This window comes from Sparus aurata, chromosome 8 (genome assembly GCF_900880675.1).
Source record: "Sparus aurata chromosome 8, fSpaAur1.1, whole genome shotgun sequence".
Lineage (NCBI taxonomy): Eukaryota > Metazoa > Chordata > Actinopteri > Spariformes > Sparidae > Sparus > Sparus aurata.
In genome coordinates, this window is record NC_044194.1 from 36,889,647 (window position 1) to 36,909,887 (window position 20,241).

At 39.9% G+C, this 20,241-nt stretch overlaps 1 protein-coding gene across 1 annotated transcript in view; it reads right to left on the reverse strand.

The window, feature by feature from the left end:
• Nucleotides 1–20,241, reverse strand: part of pard6a (par-6 family cell polarity regulator alpha) — a 60,030-nt gene that overhangs the window by 20,777 nt on the left and 19,012 nt on the right. The window lies entirely within an intron of this gene.

The window sequence follows — 20,241 nt, forward strand, 5'->3', positions numbered from 1 at the left end:
GCAAGTGTTGGGCACTTGCAATCCATATACAGCACCCGCTGCAGTATTTCAGGCTTTAAAAACTCATGTTAATTAATGGGTCGCTACTTTCAGGAACTTTGTAGTCAGGGTTATAGGGCAGTAATTCTGTGTTAGGTAACATCATTTATATGACATAAATCTAATAAAACCATGTTTCCCAATGTCAGGTAAAACATTCCTACAATTTAAATGGCCCCCCACTAACAGACTGGGTTGCTGTGGAGAAGGATGGACTGGTGTGATTCGGCCACTGCACCTGTATGGCAGGTTTAGAATAATATAATATAATAATAATAAGTTTGTTCACATGTAGGTGCCATACTGTATACTTTGCTAGCAGCTGTGAAAGAAACTGAGTTGCACTGCATGCACAGCTGAAGCCTGAGCCTAGTATGGCAGCCATCAGGACAGTAGGGTATGCACCAGGGAGCCAAATAGCTTTCACAAAGGCCAAGAGAAAGAGTTATGCTGATGGATGTGGTGTCCTCAGCTCTGTCAGCATCCACACTTTCAATAAAGGTTAATTCATCATTGTTTACATTTGCCACACATTAAAATAAAACAATGCTTTTAATAATTTCTTTGTCATTTGAAGTTTGTTTTTGAAAAGGAAGAAACAATCTTTTTAGGCCATATCGCCCTTTGACAAATCAATTGACTAGTTGTTATTTTTTTCTGCAGATTTGGTCACATTTTCAGGAGAACCAAACTTCATGAATGTTTTTTGCCGTGATATACATTTTCAAGTGCATATAAAGTCTCTGTCTCTTTGCATATACAGGGCTGTAGTCATGCATCTGGCTATTCTGTATACATGTAAGTATTTAATGTGTGTGGAATCACGCAGCTGACTTAACTGTGGTTCATAAGAGAGCTTAGCATACAAAGATAATTTTAATGGTATGTTACTGGTTGAGGTAAATACACCTTTAAGCTTAGTCACTCATACATGGCATTAATAGTCATCCAATGTAAAGACTAACTAATAACTTATTGTTTTTCTCCATAATTTTTAGCTTTATAGTGTGTAGGACTGCTGGACAGGACATCAAAGATTCAAGACACATATTCACATGCCATTTATTAGCCAGCTCTCACTAGGTTTAATCGGGAAAGAAAGAGTAAAGCAGGTTCTCTGTTGGAGACCAATGTCTGACCTGCTACATTCTTTCTTTCTTTTTCTCTGTCACATCAAGCCTTTTTTTCTGTAGTGTGTGTGTGTGTGTGTGTGTGTGTGTGTCTGTGAGTTGGGCTGGCATTAGGTCCCTCTCTGAGCAACAACATTGACCAACGGAAAGCAATATATCCTGCGCAGGCAGACAGAACAGAGGCATTACCTCAGAAGAAAGGGCCAGACTAAAGCCTGGAGGCACAGACAATACCGAGTCCCCAATAAACATGCACACATGCGCACGCACACACATGCGAAAATCATCTAATCAACATTATAAAGCCGAGATCCTACAATGTTACAATACAAAGTCACATCCACACCACACATATTCTGTAAACTGTCTGGACATAATTTCAAAGTTCATAAATAAATCTTTTTACTGAAAGCTGTAATAATGACACAAAACCCAAAATAATTACACAATCAGTGAAACTGGCAAACAACCTAAACAATGTGTACCATAGGTAACATCTCTCTCCTAATACCTAATACTATTTCCACCTCATCATTTTACTTACAGCTTACTCTTGAATACCATCTGTAGGCAAAAGGTAGGCAGATTCTTGCCTCACATTCTCCTGTTGACGCATTTCAACAGCAAGTAGTTCTCCACCCAAACAGATGGTGGCGGTAATAACTTGAATGTCAATCACCAACCCAATTACAGAAGAAGCTGTAGTTGTTGTTGCTCACGTGCGCTCTGAGTGAAGATAGCCAACTACGACTCAGCATGTGCAAGTACCTTATTTGGAAAATGTGATTTAGATGGGATACTGTTTGATAAAGGGGCCTTCTGTAATATTCTTGTGGTGTAAATTGTAATTACGGTGTGAGCTTTATCACCAATTAAACAGACACCACTTTCACAACTGTTTCCGATCTTTTTTAAAATCAGTTTAGGAATACAGGAATTCAGGTCTCCATGATGTAATTCTACATGGCAATCACTGCCCATAAAAGTAAATGAGTGAGTAACTAAGAAACACTACTAGATCCACAGTTGGGGAGAAGGACAAGACTTCCACATCTAAAAACCCTGTATTATTCTGAAATTAAAATTACATTTAAAATTAAGATTTACATTTCTTACCCAAAACTACATCGTGCAACACTTGTCAGAGTAGGCTTACTCATACATTTGTGGTACTTTTACTTCAAGAAGTACTTAAATGTTGCAAAGATGGTCCTTGCATAAAATTGGGCTGTCTATTCAGTAGAAAGGCACAAATATTTTGAAATTGTTGCTACATTACTAGAGAAAAAACAGAAAGGGGTCTGTGTTATTCCCAAGCTGGAATCAAGCAACATGGTATCACAGCTAAACAGGCCACTACACTGTGTTTCTGAAAACATTTTTAGAGAGAAACAGTTTTTGGTTTCTGTTTTCACAGTACATTAACAAAATGGCAGGGACATGCTGTGTATAATTCTCTCTGTATTTCAGCTAAGAATATGTGGCAGTGTCCAACATAACATTCTAGAATGCATGCGGGAAATGCTTATGTATCGAGATAATTATTGTCATCGATCAATATAAAAAAACATATCGTGATAAGGGAATTTCTCATGTGTCCAGATTTCACCAAAGGCAAACAGACATTACTCGCCTTACAGTTTGATGATTTTTGCTGACCTCCACAGGCCCTCCTATAGCAGCTGCGCCTGAGAAAGCTCTCCCATTTTATCCCTGTTATGGGCGGCCCAGTTTCAAACCCCCATAGTGTGTGCATGTGTATGTGTGCATGTGTTTAGAACAATGACCTCACTCTTTAGTGCCCACCATCTGGAGCCCTAGGGGCTACCATATGGCTGAATCCAGTGAAGGTCTACAATAAGCTTGTGCTTACAGTAAAGAGCATAATTCCTGCTGTGAGGGTATGGCATTACCCTTACCACCTACTTCCAACTACAACTAGAGAGCAATCATGCTTTCCTTTAAGATGCTATCTTTTCTACCCACTGGTTTACATAATCATTATGTTTACATTGTAGGTAGCTAGACCAGGTAAAACAGGGAATAAATTAAGTAAGTTACAATTTACAGTTACTTATATTGCAGTTTACCAGGTAGGATTCTCAAATGATAAATGACTAGAATGCATTCACGAGGAAGTCTTATCAAAGCTGAATTAATGGAGGAGGAACACAAAAATGCAAAAAAACAAAAACACAAAATGAGTTATTACAAGTACTCTGAAGCAAATTCTGCCAAAATCAAACTCATGCCAGAAACGTGAGGCAAAATATGTTTCTCTATATTTGTGCGCATTGATAGCTTGTACAGATGTCTCTCTGGTGACGCTGCGTAAGTAAAAGGGGGGGTAGAACTTGATAACTGTAGACGCTGAGTGCCTGAATCCTGCTCTCTGTAGCCAGTGGAGGTGTCAATGACCTGCACTGTTGTGCGACCCACAGCTGGGGAGTTTTAAAACCAGGAAACAGCTGACCACAGCAGTCAGTCCATCATTTCATCCACGGACATTAAGATGAGCAACTGGATAGCCGCCGAGATCCAGAAGATGCTAGCGTCTCCTCTGTCTCTGTAGCTGTTTGGTTGTGTTAGCTTGTTGTTGTGTCTGCAAGCTAAGACCGGTCGCTACTTTCAAATTGAAAGCCCCCGCTAAGAACCCAGTTCTAAACTCCAATGAGGTGCAATGTAAAGCTCTTATTTTGAAGACAAATTCGTCGTCACCGTTCACAGCCCAACTTCCAGCTTCACGTCACGTCACATGTTTACGCATACCTCAGAGGCGGCTTTTGGAAAAGGAGGAATTTTACACCTCCGTTTTAGAAAGACAGGCCGGCACATTGCCATCCTTACTTTGGAGCTATTCTAATGACTGCTTTGGCTGATATTTAACTACAACAGCTCTTAGTTAGATGAATTAAAGATGTGTAACGGTAAGTTACTGTTTGTCCTTACATAAGCCTATAAGTGAAACTTACAGCCTGGTGTATGTTATGTAAGCAGTGTGGAGATCACTGTTAATTAGCTGGGGCTGAGTGTAACTTTAACCAGTGGTGCAGGTGTATGTGGTTATACTTGTCGATGCCACTGTCACTATTGCTAATGTAGCTCCTCATTGAATTAAGCTGTTATTTTTTACAAACTAACCCAAGACAACACATTAGTTAAGGTTGTAAGGACTATGGCTAATGGTAACTGTTGTTGATTTTGTTCAAATATGCCCAATTGTAATTTTATGGGTTATGTATTGTTTGTTTTTTTTTTATCAAATTTTTATTGATGCAATATATGTGTAGATTCCATAAAAGTACAAGTTTGAAATTTAAAACATCACAGAATCTTACACCTTACAGAAACATATACAGAACAAAACGTCCCCGCCCTCCCCCAGCCCATGGCGACCCCCTTACCAACCCCTGCCCCTGACCTCTGAACCTCTCAAGAAATTAAAAGTAAAATAGAAGAAAATGAAAATATACATATATGTATATATACATACATACACACATACATACATACCCATATACATATACATACATATACACACCCATACAGGTGAATAAATTAATATAATTCAAACATAGAAAGAAGACGAAGAAGGAAAATGATAAAAGTAATAATCACATGTTAACGCTGCACTCTTTCCTTGATCAGATTGTAAGCTACATCCCATGCTTTTAGGGTTTTCATACTTGCTCCATGCACCCTAGCCACAGATCTCTCCATCATAACTATGTCCAGAAATGAGTTGGCCCACTGCTGCCAAGACAGTGTGTGAGGAGGTTGCCAACGCAAGGCCAACATTTTCTTTGCTGCAGTGAGACCAGCCCATAATATGCGCATCTGCTGTGGAGATAATTCTAGACTAGAGTCATCGTTAAGTAAAAGTAAGGTCGGTGACAGTGGAATAGTTACTTCAAGCATGTCACTTAAAGTGAAACATAAGTGTCTCCAAAAGGCATATACGTCGGGACATTCCCAAAACATATGTAAAAATGACCCTGGAACATTAAGTGTACATAAGTAACAGTTAGGAGATGGGATGATTTTCATGGCATGGCGTTTTCTTGGAGTGAGATACATCCTATGTATACATTTAAAATGAACTAGTTGGTGATTAGGGTTTTTGGAAGTATCCTGTAGGTTTTCCCATACTGTGTCCCAGCAAATCTCTTCCTCATCTGTAAAGGGAATATCCCTACTCCAAACAGTTTCTACTGCTAGTGGGACACAAGGTTGAGAGATAAATTTATAAACTTTAGAAACCATCCCACGTGTTTGCTTTTGTGCAGCAAACAATCTATGCAATGGATTTGTTAATAGAGGTACGCCCCATTGGACACCATATGCCTTCATGGCAGATCTCAATTGCAAGTAAAAGAAAAATGATGTGCCTGGTAAATCATATTCAGCTCTTAGATCATTAAAAGCCCTTAGATCATCGTCGTAATACAAGTCTCCGAATGTATTAACTCCTCTGCCTGTCCATTGTGGTTATGTATTGTTTTATTGCTAGACTAGCTAAGATGCGCTGATGGCAGTAGTCACTTGTTGCCATAGCAACAGTAAGCATCACGTAACATTATGGGCTGATGGAAAGTGGATACTGTAGAGTGCAGAATCAAGCTATCCAATACTGTGGTTGTTGCCATATAATATTGTCCATTTCTTAATTTTTTTTTATTTCTGTCATTATTTTATGTTGATGAAGGTTTTCAGTCATCAAGGTCATGGTAATTCAAAGGGCTGTATCATAGGCAACTGTGCTTGTTTCAGTTTCTTGAAGACATTGCACCTCTCATCCAAGAGGCTTCTAACTGGAGGGGAGTTGCAGGCTTTTAAACTCTGTGTGGGAGTGTCTTTACAGAGTGGTTAAGTGTTTCAGTTGTCTCATTGACCCAACCAGCCTTCACTGGCTGCATTAAACGGCATAAACTACATTAGTCTGCTTATGCCTGGGTGCTTTGTACTTAGGATTTACAACTTTCTGCCTCAGTGTGTTGTTAGGTTTGAATTGAAATGGGATATGATGTTTATTGAAGATCCTCTGAAGTGTCTCAGATATTTTCGCAACATAATGGCTAACAATGTCATCCATCAATATCAGTTTTCCTAAGATGCTGACACAGTTGCTACACAGTTGCTGTTTGCACATTTATAGTGTTACTGTATAAAGGCTCTTGCTCTCAGTGTGCACCTTGTGGGGGCTGGAAGACGGTGGCCCATCAAGTGAACAAAAAGGTCCACTTTAATGCTAATCGGGTGTTGTACCATAAGATAAGCAGGAGATACTTATGAACAAATTGTTTAACTGGTAGCTGCAATATCCCAATACTCCCTTAAGAAAAAAAAAGTCATGCAATTTTGTGGGTTGGGAGAAACTCAAACTCTTTATGTAACTTAAAATCCTTAACTATTATGGCATGTACATGCGGTATATTTTATACATTGAGTTGTTTCTTCCTTTGTGTAAATCACACCCCTTAAGATAAATGCCATTGCTACAGCATGTTGTCATGTGTTTTAGTTTTTTTGCAAAAAAACAACTCACACATACAGAAGACTATATGTGCATGTGTGGACATTCATCTTTAAAAAAGAGCCCGAGTCAGAGCAGGGAAAGTGTCAATAAGACAACATTAAGTTTTATTCAGTGTTGTCCATTGATTGATTATTCACCAGAGATAACCTACAGTTCCTAAATGTTAGGTCCACCAGAATTCTAGCATCCACCGCATCATCTGCCAGAGCATAATAATATAGTAATAAACTTTATTTATATAGTACCTTTAAAACAGAGTACACCAACAGTCAAGCCAAACACAAGGAAGTCTAGTCTAAGTTGAGTTAAAACAAGAAGGAGGAACAGTGTTGGGAAAGTTCACTTTCTACATGAACTAGTTCAAAGTTCAGTTCACAAATGTTAAAATGAACTAGTTCAGTTCATAGTTCATAATTCAAAATTTTGAACCAAGTTCACAGTTCCAAAAATGAACTAGTTCATAGTTCTTTTTTTTTTCAATATATTGCTGCGAGTTATTATTTTTCTAAATTATTGCCACAGCCCATTTAGAACCACAGACAGCAATTGTTCTATCAGTTTTAACACTGAAACTGCAGCTCTCCCACAATATACTGCAAAGAAGGTTGTCCAGCTGCGGCTGGGAGATGAAGACAACGAAGCCGCTACTGTACACCGTTAATGTGATTTGGGTGGTAGAGGATCTGTTTTGGCTCGCTGTTGCCGTGTCTTTTGATTTTTCATTCTCTCGCACAGACATTGAAAGGCTCGCCGGGTGCTTTAGTACAATGTGCCGTTTCAGGTTCGCTGTTGACGTTGTTGATCTACAGATTTGCTTCTTGAAACCCGGCGGGCAAAGTTTACACAAAAAGGTCAGATTTTTCCCACCTGGATCATGACTGACCTTTTCATAAAATAGTTTTAAGTAATCATACATATCATCATTAATCATAGATGGCGTATTAATGGTGGAGGCAGAGTCTGAGGTAGTGCTGCTGCCTTCATTTGTTTTTGCCTCTATGCTTCACATGTTGATGACGCATGCGGCGGTGCGACTCTGTGATGGCTGGTATTGCCAGTGTTATATCCGTCCAGGATGAATTAATCTGTGTTCGTTTGGTAATGCCTCACTGCATGTTTGGTATGCAGCTGTTTCTGTCTGAACTAGTTAAGTTTCGTTTTGACCGAAAGTAAAGCGAGTTGTGTGCACAAAACTCTCGTCCAGCATCCTTTTAATAGACAACAGCCAGACTGGGTGTTTTTTCGCTACCTGTTCACGATGTGTTTTAGCCTGTTTTCGCCTGGAAGGCTTGGTGGAAATCTGGCACTGTCTTGAACGAAGTTAAACTGTGAGAACGTGCCGTTCACAAACGCCAGAATGAACGCGTTCACAATAACGTTCATCAGGCAGAAATACAGTACATTCAGTTCACGTTCGCCCAAAATATGAACGAGTTCATGAACGATCGTTCATTGAACACGTTCAGGCACAACACTGAGGAGGAACACAAAATGTAAAAACACAAAAAGGCTAAATGAGTTATTACAAGTAAAAGTAATAAAAGTGATAAAACAGGAAAATCAAAGAGACCTGTGTTTGTACGACAGACAGGAAAGCAGCTGCAGTCAGCACCTCTGGTGGTCGCACTGTTAAGCTTATTAGGCTACATTATATTCCTTATTCGTTATAAGTGAGGATAATTTTAGATGTTGCTTACTGTTTATAGCCTATACTATTTACAACACCAAGATCTAGTTTGTAGGCTAACAAAATATAGGTTTGTCCGGCGTGTCTAAGCACGATTACACATTATGTGCAATAAACTAATCTTAATTTAGATAATCATGAGTAACACACTAATATCCAAGGAGGATTTTGATTCATACACACAATAATCCTCTAATTATTGTGCTTTGACACACGCTTTGATATGGACTATGACTATGGAGTCAATGAGGAAATAAAACAGTGTCTCTGGTTAAAGTGAATGGAGAGAGAAGCTCAGGGCCCTGATGTGTTCAATGTAGTCTGGACTGTTCACATGTGCTACTTGGTGATTGTCGGTGCGCACTGCAGCTAATGCAAGATCAGGATAAAATAAAAGCCCCCCTCCTTTTCTGACGCATCATGGCACCCTTAATGCCGAGGTAAAGGCATCCTCTGAAAGAAAAGCAATCTGTAAGCCTTAGCTATCTTGGTAGCTTCCAGCTATATCAACTTGTTTGACTAATTATGCTCTCTTCAGCTCCACCTACAGTCCACCTCTTTGCCAAATTTTTGATTAGCTGGAATAAAGTCTGAGTCAGGCATTGCTCAGATTACGATGGCCAGAACAATCCATACTAGGATTTATTCTGGCTCCTGAGAAACCTATTGAGGACATCATGGTGACTCTGTCCACTACTTCATACAGTCAATGGTTTGCATATGATGTCACATAATTCTGCTGATATGGCACAAACTGCAGATAGAGGGCAGGAAGTTTACCCCCATAAATGAACAATGATAAGTAGCAATTTCATATGAAGACAAACAAACTATTCCATTACCATGCAGCTGTAATGATAAAACACTACTTTTATATATATTTGTGCTGAACTGTTGCCATGGCTACCACTGCAGGATGAGAGTATTAGCCAGGCTAACCCTGCAGTACTGATGCAGATGGGCGTAATTCATACACTGTATGAGACAGCACCCTCCCCTATGTAATCCTTTTGGACCCTTTTTACATTGTACACATCAGACACATACATACACTCTCTCCCTCTGTCCCTTTCTCGCTCACAGACACACTGCACACAAAGCACAGAACACATATAAAGTGGCAGCGAGTGGAGCTGATATGATTGATGAAGTCTTTTAGAGTAAGATAATCCTACTCATTGGCTAATGGCTTACAACACCAGATGGGCTGCTGCTCTCTCTCTGTAACACACACACACATAGACAGGCACAAATACATCAAACATATTTTGTTACAAAATACAAATACTGCCTCATTGAATGTAAAACACTGATATTTGACAAAAACATAAGTAATTTGTTATTTGAAAATACTTTCCAAATTACACTCTATATAACTGACATGGCATTGTCAGGCATGTCTGGCATGGCAACTGGCATTAGATAGCTTCGACATGGGTCTGACCTTAATCACCTTACACTGAAAAGATAAGCTCTCCGTATAGCCCACATCATAGACTTACACCAGATGCCAATCGGTACATCTTGGAGGTAGAAGGCTACTGTAAGAATTCAGGGGTGCATGTTGGGTTGTTTCTGTCAGTCAAAGGAACATTCACTTACTGAGGCAAACGGAACAGTAAGGCCATGGTGATGCTCTTATTCATTCAGATGATAATTGGACTGGGCATTTGGCAGATGCCTTCTCTGGACTGAGAAATATATGTGCAGCAGGTACATTTCTAAGCTCTCCAACTTAATAAGGAACAACTTCAGTGAGTGCAAGGACACAAAACAGTGTCCAAAAAAAAAAAAAGTATGTAGATGAAGGTTTTCAGTCATCCAGGTCATGGTAACTGTAAGTGCTGTATCGTAGGCAACTGGACTGTTTCAGTTTCTCGAAGATGTTTCATCTCTCATCCAAGAGACTTCTTCAGTTCTTACTGAAGGCAGAAACACACCGGCCCAACCGTTGGACGTCTGAAGCGTTTGGAGAGACTCGGACGAGGTTGGCAACGGTATGGTGGCACAGAGCTCGGGGAGCAGACCAGAGCGCTGCAGTCGGCTCTGCATCCCGGCTCGGAACAACACAACAAGCGAGAACAGCCTGCTGTTCTACTGTTGTGCTAACTGTGGCTAATGCTCCGTGCTCGGCGCCTCGGTACTACTACCACACTCCATACGCATATAGAGACCGTAGCTCGGGAGCTCCGGGACAGAACCAGATACACAGAGACTTGGGCACATCAGGAGAGAGCTTGAAGAAAAGTCTGCGAGGTAGTTGGACTCTGTGTTGCCCAGAGACGGCCGGTACACGGGCCCTAACATGGTATATTATGGCTGGACCGTCCAGCCCCGCCTTCCCGCAGGCTGCAGCCATTAACTTCTCAAATGATATGCAAACCACGCTCTACTTGCCCCTCCCCTCAGGCCCCTCCCTCTCGACGCCAAAACAGTGACAGAAAATTGAAACTGAAATCAGTGACACTGAAAAAAAACTGACATTGTAAAAAAAATCTGTCACTGAAAAAAAAGTGACATGAAGAAAAAATTGAAAAATAAAAAAAAATCCCAATAAAATAAAATGATAAGATTTTCGGATTTGAATTATTTGAATTACTTTCTTTTTTCAGTGCCAATACCTGTTTCAATGCCAATACAACTGTTTTCAATACAAATGTTTCAATGACAATGTTTCTTTTTTCAGTACTGGTTTTGTTTTCAATGCCAATTTTTTTTTTGGATGCCAAATTTTAAAGTCACCGTTCTGGCTCCATAAGTTTTGTTTTGATTGAAAGTAAAGAGAGTTGCGTGCATAAACCTCTAGTCCAGCGTCTTTAACACTAGAGCCACCCGCTTATTGCATCTGTGCAAGCGCAGAACATACACGTTACTGTGGAGCTTGTCGAAGCGGTGTGTTCAATGCAACTTTTCTGCCAAACGGGTCAGACAAGAGGTAACAGATTGGTCGAAGAGTGGTCGGATAAGGCAGTTGGACGTCTGGGCGGTGCGTGGGGGCCTTAACTGGAGAGGGGTTGCAGACCTTTAATCCCTGTGTGGGAGCATGCTGATAGAGTGAACGTGTGAACTCTGAGTTTCAGAGTCGTAAAGACCACTTGTGGGTCGTTGAACCAACAGGCCTTCATGTAGGTTGCAAGGGCTAGGTGAGCCCAGGTGTGAATGGCTATTAAGCTGTCAAAGTATAATAAGGTACAAAATAGTAGAAGAGGAAGAGAATCACCAACCCACCTACCCCCCTCCTCTCCTGTGCCACTAACACTGCAGACCTTTCAAATGAGTTTGAATTGTTTTCAGCACAATCTAATATTTTGTTCATTTTAGTGTCTTTAAATACAGCTAGGGCTGCTCGATTATGGTAAAAATTATAATCACGATTATTAAAAACGATTATTCATTGATTTGAGAACAAGCATTTATTGAGCTTTGAACTCTGGTATTTCTTTTAACACGATAAGTTTGACCTGAAAAACAAGAAAAATGCAAATAAATAAGAGAAATATATATCAATAAAATGAATTAAATAATATGTAAAAATCAAAAATAAACACTATCCCGGTGCGGCTCGACCATAGGTCCGCTGTGATGGCAAAATATAATGCTGTTGACATTTCTCTTGCAACTTTTCCGCAACATTCGTCATAAAGGGCAGGCAGTGCAATTCTGCTGATATGGTGGCGTGATGGTAACACATACCGCTTGTCCAATGTGTTAATCAGTTTATTGAACCCCGGGTCGCTAACGGTGTTGACAGGGCACATGTCTTTGGCAATCATGTATGTGACGGGATCCGTTATTTCTTTATGCCTGTGGGAGCTGGGTGGATATGCAGTGGCATTTTAAAGTGTGTCCTTCATTGAGGACTGTGTGGCGGTGGCAGGAGTCGAGGAGTTTTTCATTTTTGAGTTTTTTTGTTCCTTCACTACTTGGTCATATATTACTCTGTGTGTGGACTTTAAATGTTTAAATAAATTGGTCGTGTTTGCTTGAGGTGCAGACACGGTCGCGTGACATATCTTGCACAATATCTTCATTTGTTCCAAGTCAGACTCCTCGAAACCGAAGTGTTTCAACACCACAGAATTCGCTTTACCTTTCTTCCCGACCAACGGCTGCATTTCTGCCATATACCGTCTTATAGCCAAAATCAAAATTGAAATTGAAATTCAATTAAATGCCCAGCCCTAAATTCAGCTTTTCTATCTAACCAACACAGACCACTGGTTACTCAGATGTAACCAGATGGTAAGTATATTTTTCCAGTTCTAGATCACATGGGTATGCTAATTGCTCTTTTCCTCCATTGTGTCATTCTCGGCAGACACAATTTGAGGTAAGAAGATGCTTTTGTGTTTGGTGCAAACTACTGGTCACGATTAACACAAATAAAATACTGTCCACATTGCCAGACTTAATAGGACATGTCAAAGTGATCAAGTTGCATTAGGCAAAAACTGTGATATAGTTTAGTGCTTTTTTAAACCTGTGGATAAAAATGTGTCATATCTGAGAAAGAAAATGGTATGTTTAATGCAGAGCCGGCCCTGGGCATAGGCAGTATAGGCAAATGCTAGGGGTGCCATCATCCACGGGGGTGCCAATAAAGGGGGGAGAAAAAAAAAAAAAAATAATAATTTAAAAATCGATATATTTTTTACCAGTGCCATTACTACTATTATTTCGAAATATTATAGAAGCCCACAGCAATATAAAGTCATAGCAAGGACTATTAAATAACGGAGAGGCCTTTTTTCTGGGTTCTGGCTCATTGCACTGTACCTGTCCCCCAAGACCAAGAGAGAGATTTACTGATACTGTAGCGGAACCACAAGGTCCAAAAGACTGAAAACATCTGGCACCCAGTGAAGGAAAAGAAGGAAAGAAGAGGAAGGAAAACGTGAAGAAGATACAGGTACAGCAACGTCAATGTGATGAAGTGAATTAAATTAATAGTTTAATGATCGTAGTTATCGTTGTTGGAGCAGAGTGTTAGCTTGCTAGCTTACTTCAGACAATAGCAGCATTGTTTAATAATCAATAAATAGCTGAGTTGACGTGTGTTAATGTTGCTCCACCTTAAATCAGGGACATTTGGAAAGTTTAACGTAAGGCCTGTACAGGTGTTATCCTACAGGTGTCTTTCCTGCTTGTATGCCAGTTAAATGCTGCTAGTTTTCCATCCCCTTTGTCATAGTGTAGTTGTAAACCTACAACTACATCAGTGTTAAAGTGCAGTTAAAGTGTATTACTGTTAATACTCCACACCTTAGCTTTCCCATATCATTCATAGGCGAAATATCTACACTGCACTTGCACTCTGGTTAGACTATATTGTTTTTCAATGACAATTAAGTTGAATGAATCTCATCACATTTTCATTATTAGTCTATATTAGTCGTATGTATAGCACACATCAAGCATCTGTTTATTTTTATTAAAATCTAACATGCAGTGGTCACATATACTTCTCTTCTCTCTTCAGATGCACTCTTAACATATTTCACCAGCAGCCCAGTGACAGCATCAGGTGCTCCTGTCCCTCTACCTCAGCACAGCAGAGTGACACAGCATCAGGACTAAAGGCTGCACCAATAGACCTGCTGACTGGTTATCTCTTCTAACTGACAAGTGAGATGAGAGTTAGTTCACAGAGGACCAGTTCAAATAAAAAAGCAGTTACACATTTCCCAAAGAGTCAGTGCGTTTACATGACACTCAAGAAAACCGAATTACTGTGTTAGTCCGACTATGATCGGATTTTTAAGATGCATGTATACACCTTAGTCTGACCAAAATCGGACCGGATCGGATTTCTCATAGTCAGATTAAAACACCTAGATTATTCGATTTATAGTCGCATTACTCTTGCATGTATACGTTCCATCAGATCGGATCGGATTTTGCATTCTGCGCAAGCGCGAGATTTCTTACCCGGGGCCGTGAGCCGGAAGTAGAAGGACGGCGACATCTTTCCTCCGAAATCTCTGCAAGCAAGAGCACCATTGTGCATCCAGTTTGTGTAATTACCATGGAAACCATATCGGAAATCTACAAAGATGTAGCTTTGTCTCGCTCTTCGTACGCCATCTTTCTCGAATGCCGAGGCAGTTTGTTGTTGCTGGTGACATAAAGAGGTCAGCTGGAGGTGGCTCTGTTACCACTAGTTGAAATGGGTACAGCACCACCTATTGTACCGGGGTATGACATGCTCCAGCCAATAATCTGATTTTCTCACCGGCATGTATACTCGGACAATTGCAGTTGTCTGATTGAGTGGTTGAACTATGGCTGTAATCTGACTAAGCTGTGCATGTAAACGTACTGACTGTCAACATTACTTTTGTAACAGAGTCTTAGTCAATGCTGAACAAATCAAAAGAAGCTGGCTGATGTACTCAAACAGAAATGATAGCTTGCACTGCTTCTGCTGCTAAAGGTTTTCTCCAAAAATACAGACGTAGTTAGGAAGGACTAAAGGACTGTAAAAATGCAAGCCACTTGCTGAAGGTTCAAGAGGATAACCAGGAGCACAATACCCACATGGCAACAGGAGTCGGAGGTCGTTTTGCAAAGCGGCTGACAATAGATAAGCGAGAGATGGCACTTGCTGAGGCTGAGAGATAATATGTTTGCACAATGCCTTATTTATATTGTATTTTTATCACTTGTTTCTTTCCTTAGTTATTATTTGGTGTGATATTTTTGACTTAAAAGAAATAAAATCTTGAATGTATACATGCAGTTTCTGTGTAAGTATATGAAAATTGATTGTGAAATTGACTGCGATGCAAGAGGGCGCTGGCTGAGATTTTGCCGAGGGCACCAAATTACTCAGGGCCAGTGCTGGTTTAATGTTTAAGAATTTCAAATACACAAGTACATGCCCTTAAATTTACAAATTGTAACAATGTGTGCCGTGTCAGCCCTGTTTGTGTTTGTCTTTCATTCCCGGCTGTTTTTTACCGACCTGTTTCCCTCACCTTCTCCTTCCCTGTCTGTGTGCTTATGGCTGTGGTTTGCCGATACAGCAGAAACCTAAGCTTCATCTTCTCATCAACAGCCACTACATAACTCTGGTCTCCACTTCTAAATAAAATAAAAATAAACAACAAATAAAACGAACGAGGAGGCCAAACACACTTAAATACCCATTTGAATCAATTTAACTGAAATATTGTCTATCTCTGTACAAGTAAACACACAAAACAACCCTGAGAAAAGGTCATCAAGAATAAAAGCACAGGAAGTAGATTTTTCTGTTGCTTAATCTGAAAAACCTGATAAATTCCCAAATCTTCTTACCATATCAATCGCATACAGGCTTCAGCTGTATGAGTCTTTCCATTCATGTGGTTGATGTATAAAAACAGGATTACACTTCAGGAAGGAAAGATTAAGTGATTTGGTCAGTAGATTTTTAGTTGGCTAACTCAGGACCTAATCCTTGCTAATGAAGTGCACACTGGAAATTGAATCACACCATTATTCCTAATGCAAGATGTGCGTGTGTGCCTGCGTGAATGTGTGTGTATGCTTGTGCGAGGGTGTTTGTGTGTTTAAGGCATTACTGTGTTGGTTTGGATGGATTTATTGGTTTATTTCTTCATGTTTTGCCTGCTGAGCTTGCACTACTAAAGAGGGTGTTAAAATAAGCATCTGTGTTGATTTCCTTTCGCCCGTCTCTCTGACATAGACACCCTGTTATTTAAAGATCTTTCCCTCTCCCTGTCTCTTCCAGACCACTTAATTAATCTGATTAAACTAACAGCTGTCTGTGATTCCAAACAACAATAGCGGCCAACTCAGCAGAATATTAGCATAATTCCATAATAAATTATACAAGACATAGAGACACAGCAAGAGAAGGTGCTGACAGCAGTGTAGTATGCAATAATCAGTGAAATAATACATGATGGAAGAATTAATCAACAATGAACCGATGGACAGAGGAAGTTTGTTTTTAATACCAGTCAACAGAAATATCCTTCATTTGCTGCAGAACTCGTTTGTACCTTTGTTAGATTTGAATAGCATCGGGCTGGTTACTCAAAAAAAGTAATAATACTTGTTACTAGGGGTGTAACAATTCATTTTAACAACGATTCGATTCGTATCACGATTTGTGCTTGCCGATACGATTCAAGGACGATCTTGGTTCATTTAAAACGATATGATCCAATACGATTCAGTGACTTGAAATCGATTCAGTAACTTTTTAGCCAAAAATTCTGCCAGTGTGACTATGAAATAAATACCTGGATACTGGACAGTACAAGTGAAGTTTCCTAGATCCCTGTTGTTTCTTGCAAGGGAATCAGGTTTAAATTAATTATGGATATAAACAAGTCAACAACAATTAATGGCAAATGTATTAACCTTTTATTTGAATGAAGTGCAACCAGGAGGTTAACCTTTTCTGCTCTCATTTTCAATATAAAAAGAGTACAGTAAGTGCAACCAACATTTCTTCAGGTTGAATTAACAGTAGGTGTACCTGCTACTTCTGCTGTTGTTTACAACATAAAAAGAGTACAATAGTAATACCAAAAACGGAGTGCAATCGCCATTCTGCAGAGCTGACGTTACCTTGCACTGCTGCTGCAGCAGTAATGCTGCAAGAGGTGCCTGGACGGTCGGTGTTGTGTGAAATCCCATGGTGCCTTAGTAGGTGGTTGGAGAGATTAGTCGTGTTGCCGCGTTTTTTTACTTGGCTTTTACATACTCTACAAACAGCGAGCGACTTAATTAGAACATCTCCGTCTTTGCAAAAGCCAAAGTGTTTCCACTTACACTTGCCGTCTCCTCTGCTATCCGCCATGCTACGTTTTGTTGTTGTTCTAAGATTCGCGCTGCTGCCGACACGTGCCGATGACGTCACAGACAGGCAGACTGAATTGAGTAACGTTTAACATGTCTTTATCGTTAAAAGTGCTAAAAAAACACACATCTTTAAAGTCTGCTGTGCTGAAATCCAATGTGCAATTTCCTAGTATCGATAGAATCGATTCTTTACCATTTCAAACGATTTTTAATCGATATATGTCGCCTGGAAGGCCAACTTGCCGAGCACAGATCGATGTAGTTGGGATCGTAGGAATATAAATCGATTCATTGATGTAGTAGATGAATCGTTAAACCCCTACTTGTAATAGATTTATGCATTACTAATTTACTCACTATATAAAGTTGTTTGTTACACTATTCGTTGCATTACTCTACAAGATCATCTGAGATTCATTGTCATGAAATTATCTGTTTACAATGTACCTTAAATCTTACATGCTTACATATCAGCACAAATCTCTGTCCTAGGAGGGCATTAGGGCTGGGCAATATGGTCTTAAAATAGCATTGCAGCACTTTCAGGTTAGATCTCGATACACAATGCTCCTTATTTTAAAATCTTCTCAAAAGCTATTCACAAATGCTAGGACTGGGTAACAAAATGAAATATTACAAAGATTTGACCAAATACTTTGGTACTGTGACAATATTGTAGGGAAAACTACTGGTACACACAAAATAGGAACACAGTGAGATTTTTAATATATCCCCATCAGTAACATGGATAAAATGACTAAATGGAAAACGGCAAATATATTCAAACAATTAAACAATCTGGTTGGATCAGAAAGTGAAATCACTTTACTGTAATGCAGCCTTTAAAACCAGGAATAGACAACACTTACGCCATATCACAATACAATGAAATCCAAAATCTGAGACCAAATAAGGTCTCATATCGTGATAACGAGCCCAGCCCAGAGGAAGACATACAAGTCAATTGTTCAGCTAGGAGAATCAATGCAGCGCTGACAGTATGCCATGTCTGCCCAAGAATAAAAATATATTCAAATGTAAATAGGTTGGTCTTCCTACACTGCCAAGTACAAATATACATTTCCTCAAAACAATATACATCAATAAATAAAACAATAAAGGAGCCTCCAACAATCTGCTGTTTTTAGAGGGCCATGTCAAGAACCCAACAAGCGAAATAAGTTGACAAACCTCAGCTTTATAAATGTAACCTTTTCTCACAAGAATTTCAAGCATGTCACATGTGCTTCAGCAGATTACCTACTTCTTAAGTTCTTAAGATAACAGAATGTGTTAACATCTACAGCAACATAAAGAGCAAACTCCACTTGTTGAATAAAGACTGTGTTTTATTGTCAAATGTCTGGAACAAGCAAGTGAGTGGAGCTTTAGTTGACAATGTTTTGTTGGCAATCTCTGAAGTTAATGGTTTGCAAGCTCTAATAGTGTCTCTTATGAATCTCTCTTTGCCTACCTAGAGCGCAGTATCTGATGAAGTAGACATGCCCCAGAAAAAGAAATTCACAACACAGCATACCCAAAGGGAGAAATGCATGAAAACAGTATCAGAAAGGCAGATGACGTTAATGTTTTATCGTGGTCTCGGAATTTCCCGAACTAAATCAATAGTGCACAGATAAACAGAAAATGCTTATTTTTGTTGCCCAAGTTATAACAAGATGTTGATTACGATGATCCAAATCTACATCCTGTTTAGTGCTTTTCAGATACTCCCGAAAACATCTGATAGCCCAAGGTGTTGATCGGGACTTAGTCTGTTTATTCCTGGACAATTCCAGTTGATTGAGCTCTTCATGTGACATAGGCACAAATCTTTCCTTTTTTGTCATTGGGTTCTTCTCATCCTCCTCCAACCATTCATCCAAACTGAGACCGCTAAATAAATCAAAATTAACAACAAACCGATCCATTTTGTAGCCTATTTTTCCACCATTTCCTACTCCAGCTCTGACAGTTACAATGTTGCCACAGTCGGAACTGCTTGTTGTATAATCCCTGTTTCTCTTAACCACTCACTAGAACACATAGAACTGCTTGGACTGAAGATAGACTCATCTCTGTGGTTAGGGTTAGGGTTTTGCTTTACCTGTTGGTTGTCCTTCCTTGCTTTTAAGCATGGGGCTGAGCTTAACAGCTGGGAAACTTCTTGTTCTACTTATCATTAAGTTTATTCTTCATTATACAACAAGTAGTTCCGACCAAGCTATCTGATTTGTCAACAAGAAATTTAGAACGTGCTCAAATCAGCATGACAGCACGCCTGACTCATTACTCAAAATATTACTCCGCCAAGTCTGTGGCAATAGTGTATCCATCTCCATGACAACATAGTAACTGTCAGAGCTGGAGCAAAAAAGAAAAAAAAATACGGCTTGAAATTCAAACTTTCTGCCGTAAAATATGCAGAGGAAAAGTCGTGAGAAGCAGCCGCTAGACATTTCTCTGTCGACCTCAAGAGAGTGAGAGATTGGCGATAAAATAAAACGGAGCTCTCCGAGGCGGACATTAACAGGACCAGGCTGCCTGCTGGAGGGAGGAAGAAGGCTAGCGAGGAGCCTGAGATAAACATGCGGGAATTAGTTATCAGCAAACGGGCACGCCACGAGAGAGTGTCCCGCAAAATGATCAGGGCAATGGAGAAACAAATGTACGCCACCGTGAGTGACAGCAGAGATGAGGAATTATCTGTGAGTGCTGGTCGGCTGAATCGTTTCCTCCGCCGCAACAACTTCACTTGCAGAAGACTACTATTGCCCAGCAGGATGCCGGAGAATTCGCAGAGAAGCTGGCGAAGTTTGTGACATTTTCATCCCGGATTTATGTGAGGAAGGAATTAAATGCCCGTCCCAAATTGCCCCCTGGTCCCAAATAAACACCTGGTCTGTTAAGTGATTGAAACAAACAAACGCCCCGGCTGTAATTTATTTTCCCTTCAGTGTGAGAGACACTACTGTGACCGCAGTCAAAACGTTTCATAAAAAATATAAAAGAAAAAAAAAATCAACAACTTG